We start from the raw sequence: 11,125 nt of genomic DNA, 5'->3' as shown, positions 1-11,125 counted from the left end.
ATTTAGAGTTATAGTATTTTCCAAGAGAATTGTTTAATTTTCAGAAGTAACACTATTTCCAACAATATATTTTGTCTATGATCTATTTTTGTCTTATACTGTGCTTGCTAGGTGTGGTGGTTTGAATGAGAATGACCCTCATGGGCTAATATATTTGAATGCTTGGTCCCCAGTTGGTGAACCTGGTTAGGAAGTATTAGAAGTTGTGACTTTGTTGGAGGAGGTCTGTCACTGGGCATGGGTCTTGAGGTTTCAAAGGACTCCCATCCCTAGTGTGTCTCTCTGTTTGTACACTGTGTGAAGGTGCAGTGCTGTGATTGGGGTAATAAAAAGCGGAATGGCCAATAGCTAGGTAGGAGGTATAGGTGGGGTTTCCAGGGAGAAAAAAGAAGAAAAGGAGAAATCTAGGCGCAGGGAAACTCCAGGAGGCATGGAGAAGAAACAGGATGCACAAAACAGAAGAAAGGTAATGTCAAATGGTAGAATGTAGTTTAATATAAATGACTTAATTTAAATTATAAGAGCTGGCTAGGAGCAAGCCTAAGCTATAGGCTGAGGTTTTATAATTAATAAGTCTCCATGTCATGATTTGGGAACTGGCTAAAACTGACTTGTTACATCTCTCTGCTTCAAAGTTGTGGGTCAATAGTGAGTTCTCAGCTATTTCTTCACTTTGCCATCACGAACTCTAACCCTCTACAAGGTTAGAGTAGCCAAATTAAATGTTTTCTGTTATAGGTTACCTCAGCCATGCTATTTAATTGCAGCAATAGAAAAGTAACTAAGCTGGGGGGTGGTGACATGCGCCTTTAATCCCAGCACTTGGGAGGCAGAGGCAGGCAGCTTGGTCTATAGAGTGAGCTCCAGGACAGCCAGGACTGTTACACAGAGAAACCCTGTCTCAAAAAACAACAACAACACAAACAGAAAGGAAGGACGGAAGGAAAGAAAAGTAACTAAGATATTATGTCTGTCTTTTCTTCATTCACTGAATGCTCCAGATAGGTCAAGTCCCTGAGGCTGTGCAAGGATAGTTTGATTCCCAGAACCCACATGACAAAGCCAGGCATGGTGGCTTGTACTATAATGCCAGCACTAGGGAGATGGAGGCAGGCTGGTCCCTGACTAGCCAGCCTAGCCTACTTGGTGAGTTCCAGGCCAGTAAGAAATCCTGTTAAAAACATCAACAAAAAAGTAAATGATACCCGAGAAACAATATCTGAGTTGTCCTATAGCCTTAGCATATATATCCTTGCCCAGCGTGCGTGCCCCCCCCCAGATACACACAGACACACAGACACAGAGAGAGAGAGAGAGAGAGAGAGAGAGAGAGAGAGAGAGAGAGAGAAGGAGGGAGGAAGGGAGGGAGGGGAGAGGTACACTTTAAAAGGAAAAAGAAAAAATAATTAAATTTGGTATGTGAAATTTGAAGCTTGGGTTGGAGGGACTTGCAGTGCTGGGTCCGTGACACTCGATGACCCAGTTTTAAATCACTCTGAATTTTCCCTGAGATTTTAGGAAGCGCAGTACCCTAAGCTTTAGGATTAGAGTAAAGAATGAGCTTTCAACACTTAGCCTTCGTAATAAAAATAATGATAATAATAGAAAAGCAGGGGGCACCTGGATTTGAACCAGGGACCTCTTGATCTGCAGTCAAATGCTCTACCCCTGAGCTATACCCCCTAATGATGATTAGGATCTAAGTAGTGCCTTCTACCTGTGTAACCATGCTTAACATGTCTATAAATTGTTGCTATGGGTATTCATTCAACTGTGACTCCCAGGAGCCACCAAGCTTGCCTGACTACAAATTTACCTCTACAATATAAAACAAGCAACAGATTCTCTTCCTAATCTTGAACTTTTTGGGACAGGACTGGCACTGGCACTGATGACTGATAGGGTCCTCAGGGTAGGGACTATGGGAGAGGGTAGAAGGGGAGGGGAGAGGAGAGGAAGGGAGGGGAATGGAGAAAAATATAGAGCTCAGTAAAAGCAATAAAATAATAATAATAATAATAAACCATGAGGAAACTTATTTTAAAACAACTCTGGAATTTTTTTAAAAAAAGGAGGCAGTCCTCTGTCCTCTGTGCCCTTCATAGCAGGCATCTGGCAACAGAATGTCAAAATTAACATGCTTCTCAGGCACACACAGCATTAGGAACCGAGTTCATTCTTCATCACTGGGTTTAGGACCCTTTACTAAACTATCTTATATTTTTCCCTTGCCTCAGTGCAAAGACCATACCAGGAGCTATGCGGATAGATTTATATGCTCTTAAGGCACTGGGGCAGGGAGGACTGGAACACGGATTTGAGAGGTCAGGAACATCCTCTACAACTTAAGGACCTCAGAGTTGACTGATGGGGACTCTGAGGATTTGAACAGGTGCTGAGTTGCTCCTCTGGGGACAGTCTGCAGACTTTATGTCCCAGAAATCATCCAGGGAGCTTGCTACAGACATCACTTGATATTAGGAATAAGTTACTGATGACAGTCAGGAAACCCCTTGGAAGAACTCCTGCCCCAGATCTAGATCTGCTGTCTGCACTCAGAAGGAAGAACTGCAACGTAAGAAGAGTCCAGCATGGGCATCTCATAGCGGCACCTAGTGTTGTTGGCCCAAAGTGCCAGGATGCTCTGAAATGTGCTCTAAACTAGGGGCTCCTAATTTTAGGGTGCATCAGGGTACCAGAAACAAACTCAGAGAGTAGGTCTAGTGGGAAAGGGGAGCATTCCAGTGAGGGAGGTCAGTACTAGCGGGAAGGCGCTGGCAACGTACCAGTCCTGTGTCTGCAGGTAGCACCTAGGTGGTGTCTGACCTTGTGACCAGGGAGTCTGTGAGCTGAGAGTAGGCCGGGCGTACTCCAGGGGTCTGACTGGGGACCCGGGGAAGTGACACTGCCAGCCCAAACACTAATCCACTTCAGGTATGTGCTGCACCAGGATCTGGGCTTTTGCATCCTTGTTCACTATAAACCTAGACTCCACATGGAGTGCTGCACGTAAGCTGAAGCTTTGTTGTGGGAGGGACAGGTGTGCTCTGTGCCAAAGTGACCCGAGTCCTCCAGAACAAAAGGATACTGCTTTTCCTTGGCGCCTCAAGAAGGAGCTTCAACCTGTTCACACTCTTGATTTTGGTCCAGTGATAGAAATTTTGAATATCAGTCCTCTGGGTCTATAAGAAGATAAGTTTGGTTTGCTTTAAGCTATGAGTTTTAAATGGATTTTTGTATTCTGACAGGCAACGTTGAAGTTCTGGTAGTCTGACTTTGGAAGACAGTAGTTTCTCAAAGAAGGGGCTGGTTTTGACATTCTGGAGCCTTGACTTTGGGAGAAATAGCTTTCCATGGTAACTTTACAGTTTAATTTCATAACTGCCTGTTGTTAATCAGAGATGATATTCACTTTTATACACTGAATTGATTGTTACTTTTATGGTCTCTTTTTGTGGAACAAAACAAAACAAAGCAATAACAACAAAAAACCAGTAAATAAACAAGGTAGATGTGACTTTGAACCAAGGACCTCTTGACTGGCAGCTAAATGCTGCCCTAAATTGTAATCCCAGTGTATTAAACACATCCTAATTGACACCTTTAACTCTTGGCAGCACATCTAAGACTCCAGTAACTCGTGGAGGCTTTGAGTGTGGGTTGAGTTGTGTCTTGAATCTATGTATATTAAAGCCCTGTTCCTGGTGAATGTGATCTAGTTAGAATTAGTCACTCAGTCATAATCGTCATAATCAAGTTGATTCATGCCGAGGTAGAATGGTTCTAACTCAATATGGTGGGTGTCTATATAGAAAGAAGAGGGGAGACACAATCAGGAAGAAAGGCTGTGGGAATAAAGACAGAGATGGGAGTGGTGCATTTACAAGATGAGGTAGGCCAAAGACTGCCCGCAGCTACCAGATGACTTGATTCCAAACTGTTAGCTTCCAGAGCTATGAAATAATAAATTCCTTTTTAGTCACCCAATTTGTGGTAACCTCTAATCACAGCTCTAAGAAGCCAATTCTCCTCCTATTACTTACGACTCCTCCTTCTACTTACTAAGGTGACATGGCTTCTGGTCATGCAGACTGCTCCTGTCTGGTCCTCATCTCATCAGAAATGGAATTGACCTCTAAGGAAATAACCCCCCACATAACTAATAAAAAAAAAGTGCTTCTGAAGATAGGAGGTTGTTGTGGGGTGGCAGAGCTCCTGGTTTGGGGGTGACAGAGTTTCTGGTTTTGGGTGGGCCATGGTGAAGGAGTGTAGTATGAAATAAGGATGTAGGTTCAGGGTCAAAACTGAGTAAGTGCTTACGGACAACTGCTGTAGGAAGGCTTGTGGCTTGTGGCTACCCGCCTACTGGGGCGTGGCCTCTTACACTACATACATGGATGCAGAGCCTGCATTCGGCCCCTTTTCCCTCCTTTTCATGGGCTGCTTGTTCGGATTGTTGGATTGCTGGATTCGATCTATGCCCACCGTTCAAACAGAGAATTCTGATTTGTGAGTTTACCCCTAAATAAATATCTATTTCTCATTTCTGAGCTAGTGTGGGATTTCTTTCAAGTGTCCATGCATCACTTGGGTCGTTCATCACGTGGATTTAAACTCCATGCCTACCGGCTGGACAGCCTGCCCGTCCCACTGCCCAGATGGGCTTGCCTTTGCCTAAGTGGTTTTTTTTGTAGAATCCCCGTCACAGAAAGAAGGAGAAAGTTAGTTTAGCCAACTAAATATTTTTGTTCCTGACAGACAAATCTAAAACATAAGAATACAAAACTGCTAAGAAATAAAAGAACAGGAGAGAAAACCTTCCAAGAGAAGCACAAAGTAAAGCAGTTAATGACCAGTAAACCTCTGCTGCGGAAGAATTCCACACACAAGTGAGGAAGAAGTACGGTGACAGACATTACAGCTCAGGAGAGAAATTAGGTGAGAAGAGTGATTGGAACCAAGAATTAGAAAGGCATCAAACACATTGTACTCAGTAAACCAGGAAGCCCCTACACTGAACAAGGGGTAAACAAACGAGCAAACAGTGCTTGCATCAACCAGGAAAAAAATACAACGAAATTTCAGGACTCATAATACTCAGTGACAATCCTAAATGTGAATGATTTTAACTATCCTGTTTAAAGAAAATGCAGACTAACTGACTGGATTGAAAAAACCATAGCCAGCTGGGTTGTTTTATTTATTTATTTATTTATTTATTTATTATTTTTTTAAAATTTTTTTTTCTGCAAGAAACACACCTCGCTGGCAAAGACCCATGCAGAGTCAAAGTGAAAGGATAGAAAATAACATACCAAGTGGTAGCTGAAAGCACATCGAATATATTTAAGCTAAAATAGTTGAACGAGACAAAGAAGCACTGTATATTAAGAAAATAAACAAGCAATCCACCACATAGATATAATGATACGAATACATACACCTGATGCTCATGCACCCAATTTCATAAAACTAATTACTGGGCATAAAGAGTTGGATAGGCTGAGACAGTGACCGCGGTGCCTCCAGCACACCACTGTCTTTGAAAGACAGATCAGGCAGATCAGCAAAATGAAGAGAAGGGCTCCAGCGGCACAGGCATCAAACCCCATGCACACAGAGTTGCAGCCCTTGTCCTGTCAACGTTTCAGAAAGAAAGGATGTCTTACACTTCTGGAGAATAGTGCTGATTTAAAAATGGTGTCTGAGTCTGTGAGTCCCCCACTCCAGAAAGGTGGCTTCTGTATTCATCTCACAAACTGACAAGATCTATTTCTGAAATGGCCCAGACTAGGATCCCAGGGTAAAGGAGAAGAATCACATACCATTAACACAGATGAAGAAAGCTTTTGGAAAGAGTGAATGCATGTTCATGGTTTCAAAATGGTTTTGGTCGATTAGGACAAGAATTTTATCTCTTTAGTGTACTCTGAGGAATCTCTATAAACGTAAAATAAATCCTATGAATGGTGGGGTGTTGAAATTTTTTCACTGAAATGCAAAACAAGATAAAATTATTCATTGTAGCTACATTTGATCTTTGATAAATGAGGGTCTTAGCCAGGGAGGAAGGAGATGATAAAAGATGAACAAAATATACGGTTTTAAGGGCAGAACAATATTTTTTCTGAAGACGAAATTATTATAGTATAGGTGAGAAATTTGCAGACGACCACATATATAAGTCCAAATTAGAATCCATCCTTTATTTTTGACTGACAATCGAGAGTGGTGTAGAGCCTCAGTCTCTTGGTGCCAAAGCTCAGGGGTGCAACATTTTCAAAAGTAAAACCCAGAATTACATCCATTTTAGAGATGCAGTCAGAGTTATTGCAACATTTGTTTTGGCAGAACATAGCAGTTATTGCAAACACAATTAATTTTGACTTATATTCTTTTAAATTATTTTAGCTTGTATTTAGTTTTATAAACATTATTTTGGCTACTACATCTGGACCATGGTCAAGATCTTGGAAATCTCAAATGTGTTGTCAAGGCAGACATGGATGTTGGGGGTGTAGAGAGCTGAAATGTATGTAAGCAGACAAAATGGAGTCAGGATATACCTAACTCATTTTAATATGATCATATGTGTAGAACTTAAAAAGATATCAAAGGCACACTAATTAGGATTATTAGCTGTTCGGCAATGTTTCTGGATTTAAAGTTGAAATTATTAGATCAATAATTATATTTCAGTGTACCTACAAGAAACTGGAAAAGGGGGGAAATTCCGTTTAGAATAACAAAATGTCAACCTTCTGTGTCAGTTAATTTCCTTATTGTTGTGAAAAATACCTGGCAAATACAACTCAAGGAAGGATGCATTTTGTCTCACAGTTTTTAAAGAGATACAATCTTTCATGGTGAGGGAGGCTTGGTGGGATAAGCATAAATGACTGGCTAAGTCACTTCTGCAGTCAGGAAGCAGAGGAAACGGATGCTGCTCCCTTTCTCTCTTATACTTAGTCCTGGACTACAGTTTGTGAGTTAGTGCACCCCACCTTTAGGCTTGTTCTTCTCTCGCCAGTTTAAACCTTTCTGGAATCACCTTCATGAATACCCACAGGTCGGTTTCCATGATGGTTTTAAATGTAGTCAAATTTATAACATTAACTGTCATCCTTCCTAACCAAAGATGAGCAAAAATTACACAAAATTTTCTGCAACTGCAAAACTCTGAAAAGTAACATATGAACCAAAATTCTGAGAAGACAGATGACTGTGGGTTGGGAACTGGTTATCAGAATTATATAGATTCTCCCTGCATTTGTCTAAAACGCCAATGCAAAAAAAAAATACTGGAAGTGTGTTTGTACTTGTGTGTGTTTAATTGCACAAATAGTTCCTAAAACATTTAAGTAAGTACAGTAGCCAAAAATAAGGATGGTCTTGGGTAAAATATAGAAGGATATATTGAACTAGAGCTCAAAGCTCACTTTAGAGAAAGGAAGGAAGTGTGGAGTTCTCATAAAGATGGGCAGATTCACAGGCTGAGGCTAGACGCATTAGAAAAAAATCATTTCTAACACTCCTCCATTACTGGTGGGAGTGCAAACTTGTACAGCCACTTTGGAAATCATTATGGCGGTTTCTTAGAAAATTGGGAATCAGTCTACCTCATGACCCAGCAATACCGCTTTTGGGCATATACCCAAAGGATACACAGTCATACCACAAGGACATTTTCTCAACTGTGTTTATAACAGCATTATTTGTAATAGTCAGAGCCGAGAAACAACCTAGATGCCCATCAATCAAAGAATGGATAAAGAAAATGTGGTACATCTATGCAATGGAGCACTACTCAGTGGTTAAAAAAAAAACAAACAATGACATCTTGAAATTTGCAGGCAAATGGATGGAACTAGAAAAAAAAATCCTGAGTGAGGTAACCCAGACTCAGAAAGAAAACATGGTATTTTTTCAGTCATTAGTGTATATTAGATGTAAAGCAAAGGATAACCAGGCTACAATCCTTAACCCCAGAGAAGCTAGGTAGAAAGGGGGACCCTAAGAGGGACACACACATAGAGGGCCCCAGAAAGGAAAATAGTTAAGATCTCCTGGGTAAACTGGGAAGGGGAGTAGAAGGAGGGAATGGGGGATAGGAACATGAGATGGCTGAGTTGGGGGAGGCACAGAGAAGGGGAGCAATAAAAGAGAGATCTTGATAGGGGGAGCCATTATGGGGTTATGGAGAAACCAGGTGCTAGGGAAATTCCCAGGAGTCCGCGAGGATGACCCCAGCTAAGACTCCTAACAATAGTGGGGAGGGTGCTTGAACTGGTCTTCCACTGTGATCAGATTAGTGACTTCCCTAATTATAATCATTAAACTTACATCCAGTAACTGATGGAAGCAGATACAGTGGCCCACAGCCAAGTGCTGGAGTTCAGCTGAAGAGAGGAAGGCTCATATGAACAAGGGGGCGGGGTCAAGAGCATGATGGGGAAAAGCACAGAGACAGCTGACTCGAGCTACTGGGAGCTCACCAACTGTGGGCTGACAGCTGGGGAACCTGCGTGGGACTGAACTAGACCCTCTGAATTGTGGCTGATAATAGTTATATGACTTGATCTATTGGGCAGGGGTCCTGGCAGTGGCACCAGGACCTGTCCCAGGTGCATGAACTGATGTTTTGGAGACCATTCCCTATGGTGGGATACCTTGCTCTGCCTTGATGCAGGTGGGGTGGCTTGGTCCTCCCTCAGTTTGGTATCCCAGACCTTGTTGACTCCCCAAGGAAGGCCTTACCCTCTCTGAGGAGTGGATGGGGGTTGGAGCAGGGAGGGAAGGATTGGGAGAAGGGACAAGAGGGGTAACTGGGTTTGGTAGGTAAAATGAAAAGTAATTTTTTTTTAGTGAAAAAATATGAAAAAGAAAGAATCCTTTCTGTATGGCTTGAATGTAAAATGTCCCCAAAGGCGAATTAATATGTTGAAGACTTGCTCCCTCCAACCCCTAACCCCCAGCTAGTGGATCTATGTTAGGAGGCTGTAGAAACTTCAAGAGGTGGGGCCTAGCTGGAAGAAGTAGGTTACTGAGGTGTTTTTAAAATAGTTTTTAATTTTTGAAATTATAATTACATCATTTCCTTTTCCTTCTTCCAGCACCTCCTTTGTACTTTGTTTTCTCTCAAATTATGGCCTTTTTCTTTAATTGTTGACACACACACACACACACACACACACACACACACACACTTCTAAATATAACCTACTCAGGCCATGTGATATCACGTGTGTGTATATGATTTCAGATTTCAGAGCTGACCATTTGGTACTGGATAATCAATTAGTGCTCTTCCCCAAGGAAGACTAGTTCTCCTGCTCTCATAACTCCGTGGTTGCCTATAGTTCTTTGTCTAGGGCTGAGGCCTTGTGAGCTTTCCCCCTTCCATGTTAGTATGTCTGTTGGTGTTGTCCTGCTCAGGACTTGTGTAGGCAGCCACAGCAATGAGACTTCATGGATATAGCTTCACTGACATTTCTAGGAGGCAAAATCTCACAGCAAACTTCCTGTTCCTCTGAATTTTACAGTCTTGCCCTGCCCCGCTTCCTCTGCAGTATCCCTGAGCCTTAGGCACAGAGCTGTGCTGTAGATACATCAGCTGGGGCTGGGCCGCAGGCTCTTGTTCTCTGGGTTTTGATCCGTTGTGGTTTTCTGTAATGGTCTCTGTTGCAAACAGAAATTTTCTTGATAAGGGGTGAGAACTATACTTGCTTGTGGGTATAAGGACAAATATTTAGAGTTTGTACTCCAATCAGGAATGCAGAAGTGTTCCCTTTTCCCCACATCCTCTCCAGCATAAGTTGTCATCAGTGTTTTTGACCTTGGCCATTCTTACAGGTGTAAGATGGAGTCTCAGAGTTGTTTTGATTTGCATTTCTCTGATGGCTGAAGATGTTGAACGTTTCCTTAAGTGTCTTTCAGCAATTTGAGAATTATCTGTTGAGAGTTCTCTGTTTAGGTCTGTACCCATTTTTTATTGGGTTATTTGATATTTTTGATGTCAAGTTTCTTTAGTTCTTTGTATATTTTGGAGATCAGACCTTTGTCTGATGTGGGGTTGGTGAAGATTTTTTTTCCATTCTGTAGACTGCCATTTTGTCTTGTTGACTGTGTCCTTTGCTTTACAGAAGCTTCTCAGTTTCAGGAGGTCCCATTTATTGTTTCTCTCATTGTCTGTGCTACTGGGGTTATATTTAGGAAGTGGTCCCCTGTGCCAATGTGTTCAAGTGTACTTCTGATGCCCTCTTCTGGCCTCTGTGGGTATCACACACACACACACACACACACACACACACACACACACACACACACACACACTGTGCACACAGTGCACAGACACATATACAGCCAAAACATTCCTATACGTAAAATAATATAAATTTTAAAAATGTTTCTTTTATTCCAAAAACGTCAGGAGCCTGGATCATTTTACAGGTTTCAACTTAAAAAAAAATGCAAACACAGGTTCTGAATACATCAGTCAGCTTCAGGTCCCATGGTTGGTTTTCTTTCTCCTGGGCTTTCTCTCATTCCTCCTTAAGGTCTCAGCTTTTCCTCCTTCCAGGTGCGACACAGGCTGCCACTTTACTGACTGCTCCCATCTGTAACCTAGGAAACACTTCTCACAATGCTGCTATGCTGGACCTAGAGCCTTCTACTGCTCGGCCCTCAATTCCTGGCCACAGAGCTTGGCAGAGTATCCTGTGTCCTGTTGCTGATGGGAGAGAGCTAGAGAGTTTCAATGGCCCCACAGAATTCCATGCAGAAGGCAACATCCCATCTTTCAGGCTGGGCAAGCAGAGGAGAGGCTTCTGGGCCACCTCATGAGAAGGTGGATAGGAGTTCAAGGGAGAGGCCTGTGGGTAGAAGAAGAAAGCTCCTTAAGAGGAAAAGATTGGGGGGGGGTAAACACATGCCCTTGGTTGTCTTAGGAGGTTGAATCGTACTAAGGGAAGTACATATTTTTCTAGATGAGGTAGGGCTTTGTAACTGACTGCCAGATCTGATGGGATCCATTGCTGGCAGCATTTCCTGGTCTTGATCTACGCTGCCATCTTTGCTTTCACACTCATAAATCCCAAATCCGCGTTTAAATATTTCTTTGAGGAAC

The 11,125-nt window shown here is 42.3% G+C and overlaps 1 protein-coding gene across 2 annotated transcripts in view; it reads left to right on the top strand.

The window, feature by feature from the left end:
* LOC146889575 (uncharacterized) overlaps positions 1 to 11,125 on the top strand; it is a 43,800-nt gene that overhangs the window by 3,281 nt on the left and 29,394 nt on the right. The window lies entirely within an intron of this gene.

This window comes from Myodes glareolus, chromosome 25, assembly GCF_982192425.1.
Source record: "Myodes glareolus chromosome 25, mMyoGla1.1, whole genome shotgun sequence".
Classification (NCBI taxonomy): Eukaryota; Metazoa; Chordata; class Mammalia; order Rodentia; family Cricetidae; genus Myodes; species Myodes glareolus.
This window is presented reverse-complemented; position numbering and strand designations above follow the sequence as displayed.